The 13727-nt window shown below is 36.9% G+C and overlaps 1 non-coding gene across 1 annotated transcript; it reads left to right on the top strand.

Moving 5' to 3' along the window:
- The first annotated feature begins 11645 nt into the window (after window positions 1-11645).
- LOC123649544 lies at window positions 11646-11753 on the top strand. The gene has a single exon (XR_006739051.1). It is a non-coding gene; the product is annotated as a U6 spliceosomal RNA (small nuclear RNA).
- The last annotated feature ends 1974 nt before the right edge of the window (window positions 11754-13727 follow it).

Below are 13727 nucleotides of genomic sequence, written 5' to 3'. Positions count from 1 at the left end.
ACTCAAAGTCCAGCATGTAAATGGTATAATATATGAATATGTAAGAACCTCTCTCTAATACTATTTTCTAAAGAGTAGATGTTATCATGAGGAGGGCTTGTTTCAGATTTTGCAGAATTAAAGGCTTGTGTTATATGGTAATTTTCTCATCTCATAGCATGGCCCTTCAAGACCACATTTTGAGGCTTTGCTACATAAAATATATTATTCCTATCTGCTCACTTAACCATGGATGGAACTATCTGGAAGCATATTTTTAGAGATGATGGGACCTATTTTTAGACATCAGGAGAAGGTACATAATTTTTTCAAAAGAAGAGAATAAAACTTAAAAAAAAACAATTAGTAGTCAATTATGAGAGGTTTTCCTTCAGTTTCTTTCCTTTTATTATAATAACTACTAATTGCTACAATGTCATGGATTTGCTAAAATACACAAAATGAGTTGGTGAATGTTCTGTTAAAAAGTAGATGGTATTTCTGGATTTTAGTTTTCATAGTACACTAAATTACAAATGAACTGAATTAGAATTTGGTTTTCATTCAGAGAATATTACTAACATTGTTAAGATTGTCTGACTAAAAATAGAAAAAATAAGCTGGGTGTGGTGGTGTGGGCCTGTAGTCCCAGCTACTCAGGAGGCTGGGGCAGAAGGATTGCTTGAGCCCAGGAGTGTGAGGTTGCAGTGAGCTATGATGACACCACTGCACTCTACCTTGGGTGACAGAGTGAGACTGTATCTCAAAAAAAATTTTTTTTTCTAATTTAAATAATTTTTCATCTGAGTCTTTTAATAAGTTGTTATAAGTTAGTATGTAGCTTTAGTGATATTAAATTTGATTAAATTTTCAAAAAATCAACATCTTAAAAATTAAAAATATACATGGCTACAAATGACCTAAGTTAGTATTTCACTTTGAAAAGAAATAAAGATGTATTTGGATTAGGTTTAAAAAGTTTTATCACAAGTATTTTAACTTAGTAGTGTTAAAACGATGGGAGTCCATTGTTGTGGACTGAGCTCCTGCATTAGGCTCCAACAGAACAGACAAAACCAAAATGGAGTCACTCGTGCTAAGGTGGTACATAATCCAACCAAATCGTTAAGGAAGCAGATTCCCAGAGAGACCAGTTTTTCCTGAAAACAGGAGATTCGAGTCTACCTGAATCAGTGTAATAAGGAAGTTCCCTTTGCTTTAACTGTATGAAAAAGCAACCTGGAGTAACCTGATGTTAACCAATCTCTTTTTTCCTATTTTTCCATTTCTTTGTTCCCACCTCATAACACCCAGTTCTGCCATTGCCCAGCGGGAGCCCTCCTTCCACTTTGCAGAATGGAGGCTGCCCCAATTCGTGAATCATGAATAAAAGCCAATTAGATCCATAACTAAATTTATAGTAATTTTGTCTTTTTGACAGTTCATGAGATCTAATACTTATCTAAATGTTAAAAAATTAGTGTTTCTGTAAATTATAGTCCTAAAGTTAAAATGACAGGTTATAGTATATGATTTAAATTTAAAGTTTAGTAAATATTTCTACTAATTTATTAATTTATCCTACAACTATCAATAAGTGAAAGTAACTCTTTTTCCATGATTCATTCACATTGGTTGCTAACAATTTTTCTTCTTTTCTTTTTTTGGGCTATTTAATGAGTGGAATATGGTATTTAATTTTTGTTTTAGGATGTTTATCATGGCTGATTTTGTGATAGCAAAAATTTAAAAATACTCTCTAAATATTAATCAATATACAAATAATTCCAAGTTGGGGAATATACTTATTATGGAATATTTACTATTAACCATGCAAAAGAATGAGGTGAGGATATATATTTCCTTAAACACTTATATTAAAAAAACTATGTTAAGTACTTTATACATATGAACATATCTTATTCTCATTACAACCCTAGGTTCTCATAACTAGGGTTGTAATGAGAATTATATTCTTGTATCTATCTCACAATTGAAGGAACCAAGGCAGGATGGTATATCACTACTATGCAGCAGTGAAAAAGAATGAGGTGGACTTATGTACTGATCTGGATCAATGTCTATAACACATTGTTAATTAATAAGGTAAAATTGATAGCAATGTGATACAATTCCATTTTGTTTTAAAATATAATGTTTGAGCAAACATATCTGTGTAATTATTGACTCCAATACAGAATGATACTTCGTTAATAGTTTGGAACTGGAAGAGTTATAAGGAAGGCTCCCATTGCTGTCTAATACTTAATTTTAAAATAAAGAAAAAAAGATGGCAGGAAAAGAAAAAATTAAAATAAAGAAGTGAAATAGAGTTCATCTTTAATGGTGAATCAAAATATGTGGCTCAGGAATATGCTAAGTATTTCTCTGCTTCCACCCAGTGATGGAGAAAAAAGATGTTATTAATCTGCTTAGAATTTGGATGCATTAGTAGCAAACTCTTTCCCATAGTTTACAGTTAATTCAGGATCTATTTAAACAAAATCACTAAGTTTTCTTCAAATTTGCTGTTTAAGATGTAAAATTGGTAACTACCATGCCAACTTCCTTTCTTATTCTCTACTTTCAGAGATTGTAATCCTAGCTTTCAGGTTTTTTCCTGAAAACAGCAGCAAAAAAGATTTTGTTTATTAAGTAAATTATTCTCAAATAACTCTCTTACATCTTTACTTAGCTTTCCTGGAGTTTCTGTAAGAGAAATCCAACTAAACCCACCAGACTATATTTCAAATGGCCTTCAACCATTTACTTGACTACAATTCAATTTCTCTAGGTAGAGTCAGATATTTTCTCAGTGCTCTATGGGACTAAAATGTGTGTTTTTCTAGGGAAATGCTATAGCTTATTCCCACTGTAAACTATAGGACAGGACCTATGTCAGAAAAATTTCATGAACTATATAACAGAAATGGATTAGTAAATCTATACTCTGCACGTGTAGTTATGCCAGGTGTGGGAATGCAAAGATACATAACACATTGCTTCTGCCATCCAAGAGATTAGGGAAAGAGTTGGAAACAATGAGATTGTATTGTTTAAATCTGTATTACAATATTTTATATACTGTAGTGTTTAAAAGACAAAATAAAGTTAACAGAATTTATTTGAGCATTAAAGGATTCATGAATTGGGCATCACTCGAAACTGGAAAAGGTTCAGATAGCTCCACTCTAGTGGTGTGAACAGCAAGCTTTTATAGGCTGAAGATGGAAGCAAAGTAAAGAAATTACTTGGTCAGCTACAGCTAGGTGATTACTTTATTTGGGTATGGTTCAATGGGAGGTCCCTAATTATATAAACAATTGGCTAGTTGGCTTTCTGTTTGGTTGAAGCTGGATTAAAAATTAATCAGATACAAGGAATGCTTTCTAGTTAAGTTTTGGCTTGCTTGTGTAAGGGTTCTGGGTGAAGAAACAACTCTAGGCAAAGGACCTAAGGCTCATTTTGCTTTAACAAACAGTTGAAAGCTGCATTGAGGTCTGAGGAAGAGGAGAGAGGAAGGACAAGGGAGACTTTACAGAAGAGGTAGTATGTCAGCTGGACCTTAAAACAATGGTCTTCATTAAGATTCAGAAATTATCCAAAAATAAAAAAAATCTTCAAACTTCTTTTCCTCACATACCCTATAAAATGATTTTGATTAACTATAAATCCATTTACAATTTAAAGTGACATCTAATATAATTTCTGCACAGTGCAAATATAAACCTTAAATCACTGTTATTACTGTATCCTATGGAATCTAAATACTTTATGGATTTGGTAGTTACCCGCATTCTTTTAAAAAGTATGTGAACAAGAAATTCTTTAGTAGTAGGAAATTTTATGTGCTTCCCTTTTCTCATTTGAACTTGTATGTCCATTCCACTTTTCCCACAGAATTTTATCCCAGTGTAATATATATTTATTCTGAAAAGTCTTTTAGTGATCATCCTAATATATTATGCTGCGACAGAAATATGTAAATAAATGAAAAATTAAAAATTTATAAATTTCTGGCTGGGTGTGGCAGCTCACAGCTGTAATCCCAGCACTTTGGGAGACAGGTAGGAGGATTGCTTGAGGCCAGGGTTTTGAGACCAGCCTGGACAACATAGTGAGACCTCATCTCTACAAAAAATTTAAAAAAATCAGCTGGGCATGTGGCGCATGCCTGTAGTCCCAGGTACTAGGAGGCTGAGGTGGGAGGATCACTTGAGCCCAGGAGTTTGAGGCTCCGGTGAACTATGATTATGCCACTGCATTCCAGCCTGGGAATTTTAGTGATCATCCTAGTATATTACTCTGCAACAGAAATATGTAAATAAATGAAAAATTAAAAATTTATAAATTTCTGAGCTAGACAGAGCTAGACCCCCCCATCTCTCTAAAAAAAAAATTATAAATTTCTAGACCCATGAAGCTAAATGTTGAAACTTTCTTATGAAGGATAAAGCTATTAGATAAAACTCTTTCAATAAATCAACATAATATACATTTTGACTAATAATTATGAGTAGTAGAATTTTATAGAAATACCTCACTTGATATAGAAAGTAATTTTTAAAATAGCTCTTAAGTCTTTGGGTGAATATTATTTTTTTGCTAAGATGGCACAGATTTTATTCCCCACCTTTTTAGTTTTATGTATGTAAGTGATGAGAAAACTGGTTCACAGATAAGTAGATGAAAATATAATGTTTTGTTTAATGTATCTCGGAATTATTTTGAACTGTTTGGGAACTGTGTGCTAAAAGTTATACAGGTATTTGTATGAGTTTCCTAGGGCTGCCGTAACAAAGTCCTGCAAACCGGGTGGCTTACAGCGGTGCAGATTTATTGTCCTAACAGTTCCGGAGTCCGGAAGTCTGAAGTCAAGGTGTTAGCCAGGCCACGCTCTCTCTGACAGCTCTAGGTGTGAACACTTTACTGCCTCTTCCAGCTTTTCCCTTTGCCAGCAGTCACAGGAGTTCCTTGGCTGGTAGATGTGACACTCCAGTAGCACGGCCTTCCTTTCTGGTGTTTCTCAGGACTTCCCTTTGTGCATGTGTGTCTCTGTGTCCAAATATCCCCCTTTTTAAAATACTTTTTTTTTATTTCAGCATATTATGGGGGTACAAGTGTTTAGGTTACATATATTGCCCTTGCCCCACCAGAGTCAGAGCTTCAAGTGTGTCAATCCCCTAGACGGTGCGCACCGCACCCATTAGGTGTGAATATATCCATCTCCTCCTCCCCCCTCCCATCTGCCCAGCACCCAATGAATGTTACTACTTATATGTGCACTTAAGTGTTGATCACTTAATACCAGTTTGATGGTGAGTAGAAGTGGTGCTTGTGTTTCCATTCTTGGGATACTTCACTTAGTAGAATGGGTTCCAGCTCTATCCAGGATAATACAAGAGGTGCTAGATCACCATTTTTTTTTTATGGCTGAATGGAACTCTATGGTATACATATATCACATTTTATTAATCCACTCATATATTGATGGGCACTTAGGTTGTTTCCACATCTTTGTAACTGTGAGTTGTGCTGCTATAAACATTCTAGTGTAGATGTCTTTTTTAGAGAATGTCTTTTGTTCTTTTGGGTAGATGCCCAGTAACGGGATTGCTGGATCAAATGGTAGTTCTACTTGTATCTCCTTGAGGTATCTCTACAAATATTCCCTTTTTTATGAAGAGACCAGTGGTACTATATTAGGGCTCATCCAATGACCTCTTTGTAACTTGATTACCTCAGTAGAGACCCTACTTCCTAATAACGTCATATTCTAAAGTAGTGGAAATGAGGACTTCAACATATATTCTGGGGTGTTGGGAGCACAATTATTAATAAATCTGTGACACCATGTTTGTGTCTTTTATAATTGGTCCAGAATTCTTTCAAGGACCAATCAGTTGACATCCCAATTAGGTCTTTGTTCAATTTCATTGAAAATAAAGAATTACAAACCACTTGATGTTCAAAAGAATTTGTCATCCAGTCATCAGAGTCATTCATTTCCATTCAAATTTACACCAGTATTTCAAATTGTCCTTTTGTTGGACATTCTGAACGCTTTTTCACGAGGAGTCACCTGGCCTTAATGAGATTCTAGGGTGAGATGCCTGCCTTTCGTTTCAAAATGGGAGAAGGATGGATGTGAAAAGGACAGGTCAACTTTGGGAAACAGTACAGATGAATTCGAGGATCTGGAAACTGATCATTCTAAGAGGGTTCTTGCCCCAGACGGTGGGTATGTATACCCAAGTGTGAAATTTTCTGCCTTAAAGATGATGTAGTTCACTAGACTGGATGGAAGGCAAGTTTTTACTAGTTTAAGGAAATAGCACAAAGGCAGTCTGTGGAAAGTGCAGGATTGTTGAGGTGGAATAAATCACCCGGTGTGTCTAGAGTATGGGCTGTTTGAGGGGAGGAGAAGGGAGATAGGGCTGCATTGGTGCGCCTAACTTTGAAATATTTGGGACCATAAAAAGCTGGAATTGATTCTTTTTTTTTTTTTTTTTGTGAGACAGAGTCTTGCTCTATTGCCCGGGCTAGAGTGCCATGGTGTCAAGCTCACAGCAACCTCAAACTCCTGGGCTTAAGCAATCCTTCTGCCTCAGCCTCCCGAGTAGCTGGGACTACAGACATTTGCCATCATGCCTGGCTAATTTTTTTCTATATATATATTTTTAGCTGTCCACACAATTTCTTTCTATTTTTAGCAGAGATGGGGGTCTTGCTCTTGCTCAGGCTGGTCTCGAACTCCTGACCTCAAGCAATCCTCCCGCCTCATCCTCCCGGAGTGCTAGGATTACAGGCGTGAGCCACCGTGCCCGGCTTTGGAATTCATTCTTTAGGCAAATGGGGACCATTAGGCAACCTTGGTAGGTACAAATCTTTCTTAGCTACTTCTCTTTGATAATGCACATCTGGAAAGACTCTTTAAATATCTAAAACAATAGTAGGAAAGAGTCAAGAATAATTGCCACAGGCCCTTTTTGTTACAACAGAGGGGTCTGTACGTGGTTTTATAGTGAACATATAAAAAAAAGAATAATTGCCACACAGTTACTTAGTACTCAAAACATTACTCCTTGCTCAGCATAAAATAATTTTCAAAAGGTGTTTTGGGTTGTTTGATTTTAAAAAGTAACAGGTAATGAGCAAATAACCTCCAATTATCAGATTTGATATTAAGGACAGGATAATGGAATGACTGATGGTGACTGTAATCTGACTCTGTCAATGACTGACATAGTTTAAATAAATTATAGTGCAATGGAAAATTATGCAGCCCTGAAAAAGAATGTGGTGTGTCTCTGCATGTTGATGTGGACTCAGCTTTAAGATATATTGGTTTTTTGTTTTTTTTGTTTTTTTTTTTTTTGAGACAGAGTCTCACTTTGTTGCCCGGGCTAGAGTGAGTGTCGTGGAGTCAGCCTAGCTCACAGCAACCTCAAACTCCTGGGCTTAAGCGATCCTACTGCCTCAGCCTCCTGAGTAGCTGGGACTACAGGCATGCGCCACCATGCCCGGTTAATTTTTTCTCTATATATTTTTAGTTGGCCAGATAATTTTTATTTCTATTTTTAGTAGAGACGGGGTCTCACTCAGGCTGGTCTCGAACTCCTGACCTTGAGCAATTCACCCTCCTCGGCCTCCCAGAGTGCTAGGATTACAGGCATGAGCCACCACGCTCGGCCAAGATATATTGTTGAATGGGAAAAAATCAAGTTGTAGGGAAAAATATACGCTTTTCCATGAGAGAACCTTTCTGGAAAGAGTTACAAGGAACTGGTAAGAGTGCCTGTCTGTGGAGAGGAAGCCTGGAAGCCTGGAGGGTAGTGGAGGCAGGGAAGACTTACTTTTCCTGTCAATTTTTTCCTCTTCTCTCCTTCAAGGAAATCACCTCTCCTTCTTCCACGTCCTCATTTTTCATTTGGAAAAAAATTAATAAAAACAAACAAAACAAGACCAAAATGGAAAAAAAAAAACCCCCAAACACCACCAACGTTATTCACTAATATTTTAAACAACCATTGTGGTGGAATAGCAATATAATTAAATTAGAAAACAGAACTTGGAGGCCGGGTGTGGTGGCTTATGCCTATAATCCCAGCACTTTGGGAAGCTGAGGCAGGAGGATTGCTTGAGCCCAGGAGTTTGAGAACAGCCTGGGCAATAGTGACACCCCATCTCTACAAAAAATAAAACATTAGCTGGGCATAGTGGGGCTTGCCTGTAGTCCCAGCTACTTGGGAGGCAAGAGGATAGGTTGAGCCCAGGAGTTTGAGGTTGCAGTGAGCTATGGTGATGACACTGCACTCTAGCTCAGGCAGCAGAGCAAGACCCTGTCTCAAAACAAATAAAACAAGCCCCCCCCCAAAAAAAAATCCAGAACTTGGACAAATTTGAAGTTAGTTACAAATAATCAATAGTTATTTATTTATATTCAGAAGCATTCAGCTGTGTTCCCAAGTTTGTTGGAAAAGGAGTGAAAAGCAATCATTAGAACACTCAGTACTGTTTTGCTTATAAATTTTTAGACTAATTTCTTTCAAAAATCCAGTCAATTCAAAATAGTATTAATTTATTGGTTTATGTAACATGGTCCCTATTAGCCACCCATCTTGAAAATTAGCTGCAAACTTTTGTGAAGTTTCTCATTTTTTCTTGTACAAAATTGATCAGATTTGCTAACAATTTAATATCGGAAACTTTTCTTTGTCTTAATTTTCAATTAGCTCCAAATTTTAGAGATGTCTTTCTATACCCCGTATCCTCCCATCAGCAAGTCCAGTCGACTCACTTCCCCCACCTGCACTGCCACCACCCTGCACGAGTGCCAATGTCAGCTCTTGCCCAGACTACTCAACAGCTTCCCAAATTCTACTCTTGCTACTCTGCAAACATTCCCCACCAAACGGCCAGAGTTATCTGCTTAAAATTTGCATTATATTGTGTCACTTTTTCACTGAAAACTCCCGTTTATGGCTTCTGCACGCACTACAGTAACATCTTGCCTCCTTAGCGTGGCCTCCAAGCCCCCCAGGAACCCCCGTTCCCACGGCTCTTCCCCTTGACCGAGTGCTCCCAACCCCACTGACCTTCTGCCGCTTGCTAAAACAAATTGAATTCTTGATTTTCCTGCTGTCCAGAACATTATTCCTCTGGTTCTTCTAATGGCTGCTCCTTTGGCAGATCTCAGTATAAATGTTATTTCTTCAGAAAGGTCTTCCGTGACCATTAGCATAGGGCTGCACTGTTATTCTCTGGAACAGAGCTCTGTTTGTTTCCGTCGTAGCACTCAGCTGTAATTGTTTTATTCATTTTGTTGATTCCTTGTTTATTGGCTCTTTCTGGTCTAGTACAGACTATACATTCCATGAGGGTAGCGACTACATCTGCATGATTCCCCGTTATAGCCCTAGTGCTTATCATAGTGTCTGGCATAACTTAGACTCTCATTTATAATAATATTTGGGGGATGAATGAACAGTGAAGATCCTAAATAAAAGTTCCACACAATATTAATAATAATGGCTAATTTTTGCTTCCACCACAAAGTATACATTTAAAGAATGATGATTAGTTCCTTACCACTATAGAGGTGGTGTCTCAAAGCATTTTCCACAAAACCATTTTACATTACATCACATAATATTATAAATAAGTATGTCTAATGTTTTTATCTCCTTACCTATTATGAGTGTGCTGCCTATCCCAAGAATGTCACTTTTCCATGGTTGGATCCTTAGGTTTGATTTCTTATCCTTGTTTTAGGAGTAGAAGAAAGCCAAAGTACAAGCTTTTGTGTAGCTCACCGTGTATGTATCTCTTCTTAAAATCCTTTTGACAACAGTAAAATGAAGATGACAACTCCATTTTCTAGACATCACCAGTTCTTTATAGAATCTCTTCTTCATTCTGTACCATGTAATAAAAATAAATTAGCAAGACATAGTTCTATATTTTTCTTTTTCCCTGCTTGGAGAGGGAAATAGTTCTTGTTGGGCAATGTAAACTTTTAAAAAACATTCTGTAAATAGAAAGTATTGTTACATCAAAATATTTATAATGAAAACAACAATGAGATGCCACTATACACATATTAGAATTATAAAAATCTAAAACATTTACAATACCAAATCCTGACAAGGACGTGGAGCAACAGGAATTCTCATTCATTACTGGTGGGAATGTAAAATTCCACTTTGGAAGACAGTTTGGTAGTTTCTTATAAAACTAAGCATACTGGTTGGGCATGGTGGCTCATGCTTGTAATCCTAGCACTCTGTGAAGCCGAAGGGGGAGGATTGCTTGAGCTCAGGAGTTGGAGACCAGCCTGAGCAACATAGCAAGACCCCATCTCTAAAAAAAAAAAGTGTTAACAATGATTATCCTTGGATGCAAGAGTTATTGGTCAATTTTTTCCTGCTGAAAAATAGAAAAATTAGCCAGGTGTGATGGTGAATGCCTATAGTCCCAGCGACTCAGGAGGCTGAGGCAGGAATATTGCTTGAGCACAGAAGTTTGAGATTGCTATGAGCTATGATGATGCCTGCACGCCACCAAGGGCAACAAAGCGAGACTCTGTCTCAAAAAAAAAAAAAAAAAAAGCATACTGTTACCATACAATCCAGAATTTGTACTCCTTCATATTTTATTTACCCAGAAGAGTTCAAAACTTGTGTCTACACAAAAGTCTGCACATGGCTATGGGAACATTATTCATAACTGCTAAAACTTGGAAGCAACCAAGATGTCCTTCAGTAGGTGAATGGATAAATAGACTGGTACATCCAGGCAATGCAATATTATTCAGTGCTAAAAAGAAATGAGCTATCAAGCCTTGAAAAGACATGGAGGAATCTCAAATGCATATTACTAAATGAAAGAAACTGAACTGAAAATCCTGTATGATTCCAACTCTGACATTCTGGAAAAGGCAAAATTATGGAGACAGTAAAAAGATCAGTGGTTGCTGGAGGTTACAGGGGAGGAAGTGAAGAAAGGAGAGGCGAACAACAGGAGGATATAAAATCAAGAGTACTTTTAATTTTAATTTTTTTGAGACAGAATTTCACTCTGTTGTCCCAGGTAGAGTGCAGTGGTGTCATTGTAGCTCACTGCAACCTCAAACTCCTGGGCTCAAGTGGTCCTCCTGCCTTGGCCTCCCAGAGCGCTAGGATTATAGGCATGAGCCCCTTTGCATGGCAAAGAGTAAAATATAATATAAAGTATGAACTGATGTGTCAATATAGGGCCATCAGTTGTAACAAATGTACCACTCTGGTGGGGGACGTAGGTAGTAGGGAAGGCTATGCATGTGTAGTGGCATGGGTTACATGGAAACCCTGTATTTTCTCTTAATCTTGCTATGAACCTAAAACTGTTCTTAAAAATAAAGTCTATTTAAAATGGATCAGGCACAGTGGCTCATGCCTATACTCCCAGCACTTTGTGAGTACAAGGTGGGAGGATCTCTTGAGCCCAGGAGATGGGACAAGCCTGGGCAACATAGCAAGACACTTTCTCTAAAAATAAATAAATAAATAAATAAATAAAAAGTGTTAACAATGATTATCCTCAGATGTAAGAGTTATTGGTCATTTTTTTCTCTGTACTTTTAAGGTTTTCGCGGGTTGTTTTTTGTTTTTTTAAAAAATTACTGAGTGCTTGCTTTGGCAGCCCATGTACTAAAATTGTGAAAGATACAGAGAAGATTAGCCTGGGCCCTGTGTAAAGATGATGTGCAAATTTGTGAAGTGTTTCATATTTTAGAAAACAAAAGAAAAAAATCACTAAATGTGTATTTATTAACTTTGAAGGTAGGAAAAAGTGTTTAAAAATATAAGTATGCTGTGATTCAAAACTTTTAGATGTGCTTAATTTTAAGTTTAGTGTCTTAGAGACTGGAGAATAGCTACCCAGCACAGAAACTCAATAAATACTGGTAGACAATACAAGGAACACTTAAGTGGGCAAAATTTAAGCCTTAAAATAATTATTTTCAGCTTATTATTTTATAAGCTCATAGAATTTTATTGTTGAAAAGTATTTCTGAAATAATCTAATATGACCTTCTTGTTTAAAATTTGCTTCTGTCCTCTGATGGGTACCTCTAAAGCTTAGATGGTACGTGGGTGGGCTATGCTTCTGGGAGATAAAACGAAGAACATGAAAGCACAGCAAACAAAAGTGAAAATAGATAAATGGGATTATGTCAAACTAAAAAGCTTTTGCACAGGAAATGAAATAACCAACAGAGTGAAGAGACAATCTACAGAATGGGAAAAAATGTTTGCAGACCACACATCTGAGAAGGGGTTAATATCCAAAATATATTAGGAATTCAAATAACTAAATGGCAAGAAAACAAATAACCCAATTTAAAAATGCCTGAATAAACGTTTCTCAAAAGAAGTCAGAAATGGCCAGCAGGTACATGAAAAAATGCTCAACATCACTAATAATCAAGGGGATGCAAATTAATCACCTCACACATGTTGGAATGGCAAGGATGTCAGCAAGGATGTGGAGAAAAAGGATCCCTTGCTCACTGTTGTTGGGAATATAAATTAGTACAGTCATTATGGGAAAGAGTATGGCGGTTTCTCAAGAAAAAAAAATTAGACTACTTTATGATCCAGTAATCCCACTACTGAGTTTATACTCAAAGGAAATGAAATAAGTACCTCGAAGAAATATCTGTACTCTCATGTTCATTGTAGCACTATTCACAATAGAATCAACCTAAGTGTCCATCAACAGATAAATGGATAAAGAAAATGTGGTATATACACACAATGGAATGCTATTCAGCCTTTAAAAAGAAGGAAATCCTGTCATTTGTGACGATATGGATGAACCTGGAGGACATTATATTAAGTGAAATAAGCCAGGCATAGAAAGACAAATAGCACATGATCTCACATGAAGAATCTAAAAAAAGTTGAACTCATAGAAGCATACAGTAGAATTGTGGTTACCAGGGGCTGGGCTGGTGGGTGGGGGTAGACGGATTAGGGAGATGTTGATCAAAGGATACAAAATTTCAGTTAGATAGGAGAAATAAGTGCCAGAAATCTATTGTACAACGTGGTGACTATGGTTAATAACAGTCTATTGTGTTCTTCAAAATTGCTAAAAGAGTAGATTTTAAGTGTTCTCACCACAAAATAATAAGTATGTGAAGTTATGCATGTTATTTAGTTTGATGTAGCCATTGCATGATGTATACATATTTCAAAATGTCATGTTGTGGCCGGGCGTGGTGGCTCACGCCTGTAATCCTAGCACTCTGGGAGGCCGAGGCGAGTGGATCGCTCGAGGTCAGGAGTTCGAGACCAGCCTGAGCAAGAGTGAGACCCTGTCTCTACTAAAAATAGAAAGAAATTATCTGGACAACTAAAAATATATAGAGAAAAAATTAGCCGGGCATGGTGGCGCATGCCTGTAGTCCCAGCTACTCGGGAGGCTGAGGCAGTAGGATCGCTTAAGCCCAGGAGTTTGAGGTTGCTGTGAGCTAGGCTGATGCCACGGCACTCACTCTAGCCCGGGCAACAAAGCGAGACTCTGTCTCAAAAAAAAAAAGTCATGTTGTACACAATAAATATATTCAATTTTTTTTGGTAATTAAAATAAATGAATTCAATAAAACAAAAATGAGCAACATGATGGGACTCATATTTCAGTGTGAACTAAGGAGTAGTGAAGTATAGAGTGGCAAATAATTTTATTACTCAATAATAAAG

The sequence above is a fragment of the Lemur catta genome, chromosome 13, assembly GCF_020740605.2.
Source record: "Lemur catta isolate mLemCat1 chromosome 13, mLemCat1.pri, whole genome shotgun sequence".
NCBI lineage: Eukaryota > Metazoa > Chordata > Mammalia > Primates > Lemuridae > Lemur > Lemur catta.
The sequence above is the reverse complement of the archived record's forward strand: the minus strand, read 5'-3'. Positions and strand labels throughout refer to the sequence as shown.